Here is a 16009-nt window from a genome sequence, read left to right on the forward strand (position 1 = left end):
TAATGTTTGAGGTCAATGACCTCTCATCTGAGCTCGGTTTCTCTCTACAAATGCTGGCTGACCTGCTGAGCACTTCTAGTATGTTCCTTTTTTTTGCAGCAAGAGTTTATTAATCTTTCAATGCTAATAGGTATTAGAGGTGGCCAAGTTGAAAGCAGCATCAGAACAGTTTGACATGTAGAAATACACAAGTAGATTTGTTACAAAATGGAGAATAGTCACACATGAAATTACAAAATGGAGAAGTGACTAGGTATTATGGGATTTGACCACATTCCATTTCTATGGTCTCATAAACATAACTGGCCAGCTAGGCATCCCTTATCTGCACTGAGACAGTTGGAGCTGAATACACTAGGTCACAGAATGCTGCAGCCATTGTTCTGGCTGAGAGACAATGAACAGGGTGTATGGTTCAGATCATGGGACAACCCAGAGCTGACTATCTTCTATTCATAAGATGGTTAAACCATCTGATATCTGTCAAACAGCTGGTTGGTTTTGCATATAATGCACGTAATCAATAGTTAATATAATTTGTTTGTAATAAACTGGGAAGAACTGGAAGAGTGTAGAATAATAGATGTTTTCTTTTGTTTGGTTGAGAGGTTGTCTGGAATACACACTGCTTCTCTCCACTGGTGATAAAACTACTCATAATAAACTTTTGGCACTTGAAACAGACCTGGGTCCCCTGTGATTTTTCAATCACTCAATTTCCCCTAACAGGAAGTAATTACTCAATTTACAAAACAGATGCATTCCTGGAAAATATTTTGTTAAATGAGATTTTGTAAATCAAAAAGACTGGCTGAAATACATTATGGTTATTTTGGCACAGTGCATCCCCATGAACAGAAGGTATCATGCTATTTATTGCAGTGAAAAATAATTTAGTAAATTGAAGATACATTACACCAAAAAGTCGACAGCATTATAGTGAAAACTCAAATTGGATGTCCATAGATCATGGTAATATTGTATATATTGCCTTATCTGTGCAATCTTATTGTACAATTCTCAAAGTAAACATTTTGCTGGGGGGCAGGGTGGGGAAAGAAATAGAATTTTTTTTCCCCAGTCGTTTACTGAAAACTATTCCAGTCTTGGTTTTAATGCAGCCAGAGCAGCAGAAGTGAGGAGTTAGCAGCATTTTTTTTCCCCAAAAGGTTGTGTGATTGGCTAAATGTTTGGCAACTCAGCTAACAAAAGGAAGGTTGGGTGAAGTGAAGCAGCCGTTGTGTGAGTGGACCAGTATAGGAGTGGGAATCTGAGGCTTTGGCTCAAGAGGCTTCGGTGAGGAGCAGGTATGGTTTTTTTTATATAGTAGTTAAATAAAAAGACACCAAATTACAACTAATTAAATAAAGTAGGGATGCAGGATCAGGTGATGTGTTGTAGCTGCAAGATGTGGAAGATGGTGGAGCCCATTGTGGTTGCTGGTGACCACATCTGCAGCAACTTGGGCTCAAAGTTGCTTGAGGAACTTGGGCTTAAAGTTCATGACCTGGAATCTGAGCTTCAAACACTGTGACGCATCGGGGGGGGGGGGGGGGGAGAGTTACCTGGACGCTGTGCTTCAGGAGGCAGTCACACCCATTAGATTAACTACTTCAAATATCGGCCTCTTGTCAGGGACAAGAGGGTGTGACTGCGAGTGAGTCAGGTAGGGAGATCTAAAAGGTGGTGCTGGAGGAGCCTCAGCCCTTGAGTTCATCCAACAGGTCTGAGATTCTTGCTCCCTGTATGGATGAGAGTGGGGGCTGTAGGAAGGATGAGCAACTGAACCCTGGCACTGTGTTTCAGTGAGCCATTCAAGAGGGGGAGAGAGAAGAGAAATGTATTGTAATTGAGGATAGTATGGTCAGGGGAATAGACAAGGTTCAAGAGTCCCGAAGGCTGTTTTGCCTGTCTGGTGCCTGGGTTTGGAACATCTTATCTGACCTGTAGAGCAATTTGGAGTGGGAGGGAAAAGATCCAGTTGTCATGGTCTATGTGGTAAAAAGACCCTGTCGGGAGTTGCATACAGGCCACTGAATAGTAACCAGGATATGGGGGACACATTACAACAGGAGATACAAAAGGCATGTAAAAAGGTAAGTGTTATGGTGGTCGTGGGGTATTTCAACATGCAGATTGGGAAAAATCGAATTGGCACTGGATTCCAAGAGAAGGAATTTTTAGAATGCCTACAAGATGGCTTTTCAGAGAAGCTTGTGGTCAAGCCCACTGGGGGAAAGGTAATTCTGGATTTGGTGTTGTGCAATGAACCAGATTTAATTAGGGAGCTTAAGGTAAAGGAACCCTTAGGAGGCAGTGATGATAATATGATAGAATCTGCAATTTGAGAGGGAGAAGCTAAAATCAGATGTATTGGTATTACAGTTCAGTAAAGGTAATGACAGAGGCATGAGAGAGGAGCTGGCCAAAGTTGATTGGAAGGGGACCCCAACAGGGATGACTGTAGAGCAGCAATAGCAGGAGTTTCTGGGAGTAATTCAGAAGATGCAGAATTAGTTCATCCCAAGGACGAAGAAACATCCGAAAGGGAGGATGAGGCAAGAGTGGCTGACAAAGGAAGTCAAGGACAGCATAAAAGCAAAAAGGGGGCCTACGATATTGCAAAAATTAGTGGGAAGTTAGGGGATTGGGAAGCTTTTAAAAACCAATAGAAGATAACTAAAAAGGTAATAAGGGGAGAAAAGATGAAATATGAAGGTAAGCTAGCCAATAATATAAAAGAGGATACCAAAAGTTTTCAGATATATAAAGAGTGAAAGAGGCAAGAGTGGACACTGGACTGCCGAAAAATGACGCTGGAGAAATAGTAATGAGGGAACAAAGAAATGGCGGACGAACTGAATAAGTATTTTGCCTCAGTCTTCACTATGGAAGACACCAGCAACATGCCAGAATTTCAGGAGTCAGGGGCAGAAGTGGGTGTAGTCGCTATTACTAAGGAGAAGATGCTTGGGAAACTGAAAGGTCTGAAGGTGGATAAGTCACCTGGATTGGATGAACTACAACCCAGGGTTCTGAAAAAAGTAGCTGAAGAGATTGTGGAGGCATTAGTAGTGATCTTTCAAGAATCACTAGAGTCAGCAATTGTTCCAGAGGACTGGAAAATCGCAAATGTCACTCCACTCTTTAAGAAGGGAGGGAGGCAAAAGGCAGGAAATTATAGACTGGTTAGCCTGACTTCAGTGGTTCGTAAGATGTTAAGTCCATTATTAAGGATGAGGTTTCAGGGTACTTGGAAGCACATGTTAAAATAGGCCAAAGTCAACATAGTTTCCTTAAGGGGATCTCTTGCCTGACAAATCTGTTGGAATTCTTTGAGGAAGCAACAAGCAGGATAGACAAAGAAGAGTCAATGGATGTTGTTTACTTGGATTATCAGAAGGAATTTGACAAGGTGCTGCACATGAGGTTGCTGAACAAGATAGGAGCCCATGGTATTACAGGAAAGGTACTAGTACGGATAGAAGATTGGCTGACTGGCAGAAGGCAAAGAGTAGGAATAAAGGGGCCCTTTTCTGGTTGGCTGCCAGTGACTAGTGGTGTTCCGCAGGGGTCGGTGTTGGGTCTGCTATTTTTCACGTTATGTTAATGACCTGGATGATGGAATCAATGGCTTTGTGGCCAAGTTTGCGGATGATACAAAGATGGGTGGAGGGGCAGGTAGTATTGAGGAAGCAGGGAGACTGCAGAAGGACTCGGACAGGTTGGGATGGCTCTGGGCCTGTAATCAATGGAGTTTAGAGGGATGAGGGGGGGAGCTCATTGAAACCTACTGAATATTGAAAGGCATGGATAGAGAGGATGTTTCCAGTAGTGGGAGAGTCTAGCACCAGAGGGCACAGGCTCCGAATAGAATGACGTCTCGTTAGAAACAAGATGAGGAAGAATTCTTTTAGCCAGAGGGTGGTGAATCTGTGGAATTCATTGCCACAGATGGCTGTGGAGGCCAAGTCATTGGGTATATTTAAAGCAGAGGTTGATAGCTTCCCGACTAGTTAGGGCATCAAGGGTTATGGGCAGAAGGCAGGAGAATGGGGTTGAGCGGGAAAAAATAAATCAGCCATGATTGAATGGTGGAGTAGACTTGATGGGCTGAATGGCCTAATTCTCCTCCTGTGTCTTATGGTCTTAATCATTCCATTGTATCACTTTAATCAAAGATGAGTAGCAAATCATGGGCTCCAGGTTAACTCTGCAGCAATGATCCAGTTCTCAGAGCCATAGCAGCTTCTGAGTCACTCTTGTGGGCTGGATAGTTATGGCTGGAGCACAACTTCAGACCCTAACTTGTAGTCCTCCAGATGCAAGTCTAACGAGCCCTTCATTGTTTTGATCACTTAATGTACATAACATTTTAATAACCTGAACATTGAAGCCACTTTTGACCACCACAGCTTCCAGTTTTTTACCATTCAGAAGCTCTGGTAACAATGCAACCTGTGACTGTGCTGCTTTCAAGGCCAAGTTTTCAGGTGGTTAAACCTGACTTAGCAAAGCCAGAGCAGAAGTTACTTGAAGAAGTTAGTTTCCTTTCCGACTGTTGGGGGAGTCAGTGGTGGGGGTACTGAACTTAAAGACTAAGTTTTGATTAAATTTGTTCATGGTTGCTACATTTTAATGAAACAAATTTACGAGGATGCCTTGTTGCACCTCTCCAGTTAAGTTTTTCACCAATTCAATAATATAATGCGATATTCTTAAATTGACATCCATTTGTTACATGTTTGCCCACTAAAGTAATATCACTTTGCAATTTTACACTTCTATATATGATATTTACAATGAAACCTGATAGGAAACGTGAATATGTGGCTCTTCATCCCATCACCTAATCATCAACCATTGTGTACACACATACTGAACATGTTGATAGTTTCCCTCTCCCTTGTGGAACAATGTTGCTTTCCTGCAGAAAAACTGGAGACAACCTCTTCTGTTCTGAAGCTCAGTTGGTCAGAGGTGGGTGTGCTGGAGATCATGGGGTCAGCTGCCACAGAACCAGTGGCCTTCAGTGGAAATCACAAGAATCCGAGGGTGCACTCGTATCCAATCTCACATCCATCTTCCATTTTATCCACAATCTGACCAAAACTGTTAACATGCAGATTGCTGAAAGAGGCACATCTTACTCGCTCTTCTTCTCATCAGGAACATGCCCTTTGCATTATTTCCAAGTCAGGAGCATAACACATACATTCTGAGCCACACAAGTGACAAGAGATGAAATCTTTTTCCCAGGGAAAGGGAAAAAAAAAAACACAGGAAATGGTTTTAAGGTGAGAGGGGAGACACTTAAAACGGACTTGAGGGGCAACTTCTTTACTCAGAGGGTGGTGTGTTTTTAGAACGAGCTACCACAGGAAGCAGCTGAGACAGATACAATGACAACACATAAAAGACATTTGGACAGGTACATGGATAGGAAAGGTTTCAAGGGATATGAGTGAAATGCAAACAAATGGGTCTAGCTTAGATGGGTACCTTGGTTGGCATGGATGAGTTGGACTGAAAGGCCTGTTTCTGTGCTGTATTACTCTGACTCCATGAGCATCAATGTGTCTGTCAATAAATCCATCAGGAGTCTGTGGATGGTGGATTTAATATGGGATCTGCACATGGCAAATTATCAGCCACAATTGGTGCCAGGCCAGGGGAGGAGTAACCTGTGTGACATCTCAGTGATGGGGAACAGTGTAGTGAGCAATACAGATATTATTCTTCATGGTTTTGAGTTCTTAAGGTTGCACCAGGGACCGGAATATGTCCTCATAAAGGGGAAATCTTGGAATGGGAGATGGAGGAACAAATTAACAGGAACTAATAATACAGGAAGAATGAAGAGTAAGGTTTTGCTAAGAGTATTTGTTGGTGTAGGTTCCAATATGTATAAAGCACCTCTCAGAAAATAATCTCTGCATTGTTACTTGAATCATAAATAAATCCTAATCTACAAACAGATTAGCATTTTAAAGAATGTTCTGGAAGTCATATGCACCAGTTCCAGGGAAAAAGGGAAATGCTCCATTAGAACCAATTCCAGTTAAACCAGGCAGGGTCCAATGATGTCAGAAACGATGTCAGTTGTGCAGTGGGTAGGGCTTTAGATCAATGATGGAGGAGTGAGAGGATGCCATGAAGAGTAACTTTGGAAATGAGAGAAAAGTCAAGCTTGTTGACTGGAGTCGGATGCTGAACAACGATATAGCAGGAAGGAACAGAAAATTGGTCAGAGCGCCAGTCACTCACATGGCATCTACAAAAGTAAAAAGTTAGACCAGGGAAAAAGTGAGTTTCATCTAATAGCTCAAAAGTAAAACACTGCACATATTGAACATCTGATGTTAAAAAAGAAAATGCTGGAAATACTCAGTGGGTTGGGCAGCAAGAGCGGAAAGAGGTGGGTTAATGTTTAGCATTTTTGCTTTGGATTCCATAATCATCAATTTGGAGCAACCAGAAGTAAATATTACAGGAGTTTTTACCTCCTTTTCCCCCCCAAGAGTTGGGCAAAATTTCAAAGAAGGTGGAGTAGAGAGCCCTAATAATAAAGTAATGAATAAAGACAGCAGACAGATTCTAAATGCCACATTAAGTTGATCTTAAGTTAAGAAATGACAAAGGGTTAAGGACTACAGGGATAGGAACATACCCTCTATAATCTCCCTCGCTCTCTGACAGTACATAAACAGACTTTACTTTTGAGGGTTATGAGGTGGTTGATGCAAATATGGGAGCTACAGATTACCCCAAAGAGCAGGTGTTGGCTAATGGAGCAGGTAGATGAGTAGTGGGTAAGTTGGTGCACTCCTTTCACCAAGTACGCAGAGCCTCTGTGCTCCCAATGCAAGACCTTTAGGTTCTCAATACCATCCCAAATGTTCTTTCTCCACTTTGAGCCATCATGGATCAGTGATTCCCAGGAGCTGGTGAGAATATTGAATTTCTTCAATAGATTTAAGCACATGCTTGAAATTCTACCTCCGTCACCTGGTAAACTCTTCTTATGGCAACTTGGAATAAGCCTCTATATTGAGAGTCTAGTATTGAGCATGCAGGTGACAGAGCCTGTCCAGTGAAGCCAGTTCTGTGTAATTAGGGTCTCATTACTGCAGATGTTGGCCTGGGAGAGGATTGGTTTGCTTGTCCTGACAATAAATTTGCAGGACTTCAGTGAGAGAGTGTTGATGGTACTTTTCCAATGACCTGATGCTTGCCTTCATGCTTCAGAGACTTGGATTACCTTGTGTAGATATTGCAAGGCATTGGAAAAATACCACTAACACTGTCCCTTATGAAGGGACTACCCAGGACCAGCATATTTAGCACCTGTGGAGTGATTTGTGGCTTCTGTACCAGAAAACATCTAGACTGGTTTGATAAGAGGGAACAGGAAATCCAGAAGGTAATTGACTGCAACCCCAAGGTGTCCTTAGATTGAAACCTTCACTATGCCTCATGCAAAAATGAACAGCTACACAGATATCTGAAGACTGAAAGCTAACAGAAGTGTTGCACCCTAAAGAACAGACAGAGGGTGGAAAGTACAGAGGATCGCCAGAAACTTCTGACATCCATGATGTGAGCAGACCCTTCAGCGCTGTCAATGCCACCCATGGCCCTTAAACCCACCCCGCTGAGAACCAAGATCAGAGGAGAGCTTGTCAAGGACAGAGGGGCAGTCAGCGCTGGAGGGAAGGGACTCCATCAGAACTCCTCGTCCATGACTTCGTCTTCGGTGCCATCCCAGAGCATACATTCCAGTCATGCTTCCAGCACAAACTAACAACAAGTTATGAGGCCAGATGTCAACTGAAAAAACAGTAATGCCTCATGAACAGAGAGTATCCCTGCTGAAGTTTGAAAACTTGCTGGGGAGGAACTTCTATATCCAATTAACAGCTACATCACCCCCACCCTGCAATCCCCCACCTGGCAAGAGGAGGACCTGCCATTGAACCCAAAGATGCTAAAATGATGATAAAGAAAAGAGACCAATCTAATTGCTGTTACTACACTAAAACCTCAGCCTGGCACAAGGCATGTCATCACAGTGATCCTCCTCAACTGACTGCTAATTGTGCCTGATGAATTGCACCCTAAATTTCAGGCTGGATGCTGTCCATCTAGAGACACAATGGACATGAGCTTCACAGCAAGTCAAAAGCTCATTGTCATGGCCTTTTTCACCTCCAGTCTCTGCTTAGTCACTCAACCAAAGTTGGCTGCTAACAGAAATTCAAATCCATATTGCATCTAGTACATAACGGCACACAATCCATGACATTAACCAAACCTCCTCAACAGGCCCAATGTCATTGCAAAGTAGTGTTAGGTTAAACTGTGTTATTGCTCTAACACCTTTCTGAATCTTTCCCACTGAGACACTACACCTCCCCTCCAACCCACTTCTGCCAGAATAGAGCTAATCTAAAGGGCAAATAGCACTGTTCAACCAACATCACCTTGTTGTGTGAAATCGTTCTTTTAACTGTCTAAGGATCAAGGACTCTGGAATCGAGCTTCATAGACCAAAACTAGTTTAATCACAAAGACAAAAGCGGGACAGAATGGATGGGAACAGACACACGCTCTCACGCACAGGATACCACGAACATGAGAAGGGAAGCGCAACTGGGGTAAAATACACTCACACACTAATACACACAAGCACACAGTAACAGTGTACAACTTCAGGATATAACACTTCAATGCCGTCCCACACTAGCATTGGCTCTAATACTACACGGAGTCTGAGTGGAACGCTCCCTGACCACGTGGTGATGCACTCTTACCAATGATCTCTGCAGCATTGTCTCACTACTCCTGGGGTCGTCAAAAGAGGAAGGGCTAGTGGACACAGCCCTTTTTATGGGGCTAGGAGGCTGGGTGGAGCCTCACTGTTATGATTTGTATGAGCCAATGGTGTCGAAGTCAAAGACAAAGGTTCCTGCCACAGCCAATGGTCAACAGGTTCAGAGACAAAAGATACTGGTCAGGCCAGTTCAGATGCAAAGGTTCTCTCACACCTGAGGGGTGGGTGGAGCCGCATCTTGATTGACAGTAGTATCACTTCCAATCGGAGGAGCAATGCTGTCCTCCGGTCAGCGGGGGTCAGTGTCATTACTGTCACGTGACAGCCATGTGGATTTCTCACAACACACCTCCATTCCAGAGCTAAGCCCATCCCGATGTGGTACACAGATGATGCTTGTGTTTGTGCACTTTGTAAGCCAAGCTCCAAGTCATCAATTTGTTCACTGAAGCAGTTGAGAGAATGGGTGTAATATTTAAATCGACAAAACAAAGGTTCTCTCCTACTCTGCCCCAATATGCAACCAAGATCCCTAAAAGAAAGAACCAATGAGACCATATAATATTTGCAACACTACTAATATCTTAAGAGTCAGCCCCCAATTAAGGCAGTCATCCATGATGAAATTCAACATTGCCTTAAGTACAGCATCAAGCCTTTGGCTATCTGAGGAAAAGTGTGTTTGAAGATCAGGATAACAAACTGGGCACAAAACCCAGGGTCTACCAGGCAGCAGTTATCCATTCTCTGGACACCCGGACTACCTACAGCAGGCAGCTCAAAGAAATGGAAAAGCATCACCAATGTTGACTATGCAAAACCATCCAAATCAACTCTGTGCTTCCAATCATTTTGCAAATGGCACACACGAGCAGCAACGGAAGCAAGATCCAATTTACCTCTGTCTATAGTTTGATTTCAATTGTCTCAATGTTGTCTAGTTACATTATCACAAGTAGGAAGAAAATAAGGGAAGATAGAGTCTCACCAAAACAGCCTTAACAATCAAGGCAGACGATCATATGTGAGGCTTTGAAATTGAGCGTCACCATGTCGAAGGAGATGAATGTATAAATTTGTAAGTAACATTTAATTTGTTTGCTATATTACTCACCATTGCCAGGAGGGTACCTTTAAAATGGTATAAAATTCGAGTTTTGCGTTGCAGAGAACGTTTCTGATATTGAACAAGTCCACTTCCAGACAATGATGTGTTCATCCCAGTTGAGTGGGGATTTCCATTCAAAATTTCCTGAAACAGAACCATGTGTTTGATTTGAGCATTGCAACCCTGTCAGTCCCATTCACCGTCCTGAAGTGCCTATCCAATTCCCTTTTGAAAGTCCAAATTGATTCTCATACAAAAAATTGAAAATTGTTGCTAGTTACTTTGGTTAAAAGATGATGCACCAACAAGTATCCCAATCTTGAATGTAGAGCCCATCCAATATCAATATGTTTTATATTGTCTTTGTGTCTATGAAGTTGTGAATTCTGTCAGTTTGCTTGGGTACATTTCCATCCCAGTCTTATAACAATTTTGTAAGGTCCACTAGTAAAAGAACTATTAGTTTATGATTCTGTGTTTCACTTCTTTGACAGTTTCCTAGAATACAGAATTCTGTGAAGCTTGGATGGTTAAGGCAATGGTCAATGCATGTTGAACTGATTAATATAGGAAGGTTTAAACAAGCAGGATTTTGAGTAATGAATAAATCTAAATCATGCAGAATTACTTCCAGCTGTTTTAAATTTTGTTAACTCAAGGAACCAGCAACAATTCTCCTATAGTTGGTCTACAAGCACAAAGAGGCAGCATTCAGAAAATACAAATCTTGCCCTGGATGGAGAGTCCATGCCAGATCTCAGGTCTGTTGCATTGTCAATGGATTCTGTCTGAAGTTGGTTCTATAAGATAAGATAAGATAAGATAAGATAAGATAAGATAAGATAAGATAAGACCAGACCAGACCAGACCAGACCAGACCAGATCTTTATTAGTCACATGCACATCAAAACACACAGTGGAAACCATCTTTTGTGTAGAGTGTTCTGGGGACAGCCTGCAAGTGTGAATCTTGTGATCTATCAGTTTGCTAGATTTCAAAAAAGGAATGTGTACGGGATGTAATCACACCCATTAAATTCAGCAGAGACCGAACAACATGATTAAAATTTTAAATATTCAGACCATGGATTTTGGAGTGAAGACTGGATTTCAAATTCGTGGACTGCTCCACGTGGCCACCTTAACCAAAGGTGTAGCTATGAGCACTCAAATGGGCCCCAGTTATGCCTGCCTTTTTATTGACTACGTGAGGCAATGCATGTTCCAAACCTGCCCCGGCACCACCACACAACCTTTCTCCACATTGTTGACAACTGCATTGGTGCCACTTCCTGCACCCACACTGATTTTGCTATTCTTGTCAACTTCGCTACCAACCTCCACCCCACACTCAGACTCACCTGCTCCATCTCCGACACCTCTCCTCCCTTTCTTAATCTCTGTCTCCATCTCCGGAGACAGATTATCCACCGACATCTACTACAAACCCACCGACTCCCGCTGTTACCTTGACTGCACCTCCTCCCATCCTGTCACTTGTAAGGACACCATTTGCTTTTCTCACTTCCTCCATCTCTTCCACGTCTGTTCTGTGAGGCCTTGCACTCCAGGACATCAGACGTCCTCTTTTCAGAAAACAGCATCCCTCCCACCGCCCCTGACTGCTATTGATGGAGCCCTCACCCACATCTTCTCTATTTCCCACACTTCTGCCCTCACCCCACCAGCTCCCAGGCAGAACAGGGATACAGTTCCCCTGGTCCTCACCTACCACCCCACCAGCCTACGCATCCAGCATATCATTCTTCGCAACTTCTGCCGTCTACAACGGGATCCCACTATAAACCACATCTTCCCCTCTGCTCCCCTCTCCACTTTCTGTGGGGTTCACTCTCCCTGTCACTCCATGGTCCACTCATTCCTCCCCAACCCTCCCTCTATAGGCACTCTCCCCTGTAACTGTGCCAAGTGTTACACCTGCCCCTACACCTCCTCCCTCACCACCATCCAGGGCCCTAAACAGTCCTTCTAGCTGAGGCAGTGCTTCACATGCAAATCCCGCAGCATTATTTATTACATCCAGTGCTTGTGTTGTGGGCTCCTCTACATTGGTGAGACCAGCTGCAGATTGGTTGACCAGTTTGCCGAGCACCATCACTCCATCTGCCGGATCTCCTGGTTTCCAGCCATTTCAATTCTACATCCCATTCCCACACCGACATGTCTGTCCTCCTCTCCTCTACTGCCAAATCAAGGCTAAATGCAAATTAGAGGATGAGGACCTTGTATTCCACCTGGGCCGTCTCCAAACTGGCGTCATGAACATTGAATTCTCAAACTTACAGTAACCACTCCCCTCTGTCCCTTTCCCTTTCCTCTCTCCTCCTGATCCACCTGTCCCCCATCCCCCTCTTTACCCTCCCCCATCCTCTCCATTTGTCTGTCACCCACACACTCCTCCCACTGGTTCCCCTCCCCACCTTCCCCCACCCCCTTTATTCTACACTCCACCGTTCTCTTCTATCAGATTCTATCATCTTCAGCCCTTTGTCGTATCCACCTATCAGCTCCCAACTTCTGACGTTAATCCCACTCTCCCCACTCCCTCATCTGCCCATCACCACCCCTCACCTGGACCCACCCATCACCCACCAGCTCTTGTCCACCCCTTTCCCCCACCTTTTGACACTGGCCATCTCCCCTCTTTCTTTCAGTCCAGATGAAAGCTCTCAACCCAAAACATCGACTGCCATTTCTTTCCATAGATGCTGCCTGACCCACTGAGTTCCTCCAGCATTTTGTGTGTTACTCTCTCATTTCCAACTCCACTCTTTAAGAAGGGAGGGAGGTAAAAGACAGGAAATTATAGTTAACCTGACTTCAGTGGTTGGTAAGATGTCAAGTCCATTATTAAGGATGAGGTTTCGGGCTACTTGGAAGCACATGATAAAATAGGCCGAAGTCAACATAGTTTCCTTAAGGGGAGATCTTGCCTGACATACAGTGGCATGCAAACGTTTGGGCACCCCTGGTCAAAATTTCTTTTATTGTGAATAGCTAAGCAAGCAAAAGATGACCTGATTTCCAAAAGGCATAAGGTTAAAGATGACACATTTCTTTAATATTTTAAGCAACAGTACTTTTTTATTTCCATCTTTTACAAGCAAAAGTTGGGGCACCCTGCATGGTCAGTACTTGGTAACACCCCCTTTGGCAAGTATCACAGCTTGTAAACGCTTACTGTAGCCAGCTAAGAGGCTTTCAATTCTTGTCTAGGGGATTTTCGCCCATTCTTCCTTGCTATAGGCTTCTAGTTCTGTGAGATTCGTTGGCCGTCTTGCATGCACTGCTCTTTTGAGGTCTATCCACAGATTTTCGATGATGTTTAGGTCAGGGGACTGTGAAGGCCAATGCAAATCCTTCAGCTTGTGCCTCTTGAGGTAGTCCATTGTGGATTTTGAGGTGTGTTTAGCATTGTTATCTTGTTTTAGAAGCCATCCTCTTTTCATCTTCAGCTTTTTTACAGACAGTGTGATGTTTGCTTCCAGAATTTGCTGGTATTTAATTGAATTCATTCTTCTCTCTACCAGTGAAATGTTCCCTGTGCCACTGGCTGCAACACAAGCCCAAAGCATGATCGATCCACCCTCGTGCTTAACAGTTGAAGAGGTGTTCTTTTCATGAAATTCTGCACCCTTTTTTCTCCAAACGTACCTTTGCTCATTGCGACCAAAAAGTTTTATTTTAACTTCATCAATCCACAGGACTTGTTTCCAAAATGCATCAGGTGTGTTTAGATGTTCCTTTGCAAAATTCTGATGCTGAATTTTGTGGTGAGGATGGAGGAAAGGTTTTCTTCTGATGATTCTTCCATGAAGGTCATATTTGTGCAGGTGTCGCTGCACAGTAGAACAATGCACCACCACTCCAGAGTCTGCTAAATCTTCCTGAAGGTCTTTTGCAGTCAAACGGGGGTCTTGATTTGCCTTTCCAGCAACCCTACGAAAGTTTTCTTGGTCTTCCAGACCTGAACTTGACCTCCACTGTTCCTGTTAACTGCCATTTCTTAATTACATTACGAACTGTGGAAACCGCTGCCTGAAAACGCTTTGCTATCTCCTTAGAGCCTTCTCCTGCTTTGTGGGCATGATTTATTTTAATTTTCAGAGTGCTAGGTAGCTGCTTAGAGGAGTCCATGGCTGCTGATTGTTGGGACAAGGTTTGAGGAGTCAGGGTATTTATAAAGCTTTGAAATTTGCATCACCTGGCCTTTCCTAACGATGACTGTGAACAAGCCATAGCCCTAACAAGCTAATGAAGGTCTGAGACCTTGGTATAAGTTATCTGAGAGCTCAAATCTCTTGGGGTGCCCAAACTTTTGCATGGTGCTCCTTTCCTTTTTTTCACCCTAAAATCGTACAAAACAAAAATAATACACTAATCTTGCTTAAAATGTTGAAAAGAATGTTTCATCTTTAACTTTATGACTTCTGGAGATCAGTTCATCTTCTACTCACTTAACTATTCACAGTAACAGAAATTTTGATCAGGGGTGCCCAAAGTTTTGCATGCCACTGTATCTGTTGGAACTCTTTGAGGAAGTAACAGGCAGCATAGACAAGGGAGAGTCAGTGAATGTTGTTTACTTGGATTTTCGGAAGGCCTTTGACAAGATGCTGCACATGAGGTTGCTAAACAAGATAGGAGCCCATGGGTATTACAGGAAAGGTACTGGCATGGATAGAAGATTGGCTGACAGGCAGAAGGCAAAGACCAGGAATAAAAGGGGCCTTTTCTGATTGGCTGCCAGTGACTAGTGGTGTTCTGCAGGGATTGGTGTTGGTGCCGCTACTTTTCACGTTATGTTGATGATCTGGATGATGGAATCAATGGCTTTGTGGCCAAGTTTGCAGATGATACAAAGATAGGTGGAGGGGCAGGTAGTGTTGAGGAAGCAGGGAGCCTGCAGAAGGACTTGGACAGGTTGGGAGAATGGGCAAAGTGGGAGTCATGCACTTTGGTAGAAGTAATAAAGGTGCAGATTAAAGGTTAACTTGCAGGTTCAGTCGGTAGTAAAGAAGGCAAATGCAATGTTAGCATTCATTTCGAGAGGGCTCCAATATAAAAGCAAGGATGTAATGCTGAGGCTTTATAAGGCTTTGGTCAGACTACATTTGGAGTATTGAGAGCAGATTTGGGCCCCATATCTAAGGAAGGATATGCTGGTGTTGGAGAGGGTCCAGAGGTTTACAAGAATGATCTCAGGAATGAAAGGGTTAATGTATGAGGAGCATTTGATGGCTCTGGACCTGTAATCACTGGAGTTTAGAGGGATGAGGGGGGATCTCATTGAAACCTACCAAATATTGAAAGGCCTGGACAGAGAGGATGTTTCCAGTACTGAGAGAGTCTAGGACCAGAGGGCACAGCCTACAAATAGAAGGACATCCCTTTAGAACCGACATGGGGAAGAATTTCTTTAGCCAGAGGGTGGTGGATCTGTGGAATTCATTGCCACAGACGGCTGTGGAGGCCAAGCCATTGGGTATATTTAAAGCGGAGGTTGATAGGTTCTTGATTAGTTAGGGCATCAAGGGTTACGGGCAGAAGGCAGGAGAATGGGGTTGAGCGGGAAAAATAAATCAGCCATGATTGAATGGTGGAGTAGACTTGATGGGCTGAATGGCCTAACTCTGCTCCTGTGTCTTATGGTCTTAATCATTCCATTGTCTCACTATCATCAAAGATGAGTAGCAAATCATGGGCTCCGGGTTAAGTGTGCAGCAGTGATCCAGTTCTCAGAGCCATAGCAGCTTCTGAGTCACTCTTGTGGGCTGGATAGTTATGGCTGGAGCACAACTTCAGACCCTAACTTGTAGTCCTCCAGATGCAAGTCCAACGAGCCCTTCATTGTTTTGATCATTTAATGCACATGACATTTTAATAACATGAACATTGAAGCCACTTTTGACCACCACAGCTTCTAGGTTTTTTACCACTCAGAAGCTCTGGTAACAATGCAACCTGTGACTGTGCTGCTTCCAAGGCCAAGTTTTTAGGTGGTTAAACCTGACTTAACAAACCCAGAGCAGAAGTTACTTGCATTT

The 16009-nt window shown here is 43.6% G+C and overlaps 1 protein-coding gene across 1 annotated transcript in view; it reads right to left on the reverse strand.

Annotated features, from left to right (window-relative positions):
* LOC127576195 (transmembrane protein 182-like) overlaps positions 1-16009 on the reverse strand; it is a 49930-nt gene that overhangs the window by 15468 nt on the left and 18453 nt on the right. The gene's annotated exons all lie outside the window — the stretch shown is intronic.

Source organism: Pristis pectinata, chromosome 11 (assembly GCF_009764475.1).
Source record: "Pristis pectinata isolate sPriPec2 chromosome 11, sPriPec2.1.pri, whole genome shotgun sequence".
NCBI lineage: Eukaryota > Metazoa > Chordata > Chondrichthyes > Rhinopristiformes > Pristidae > Pristis > Pristis pectinata.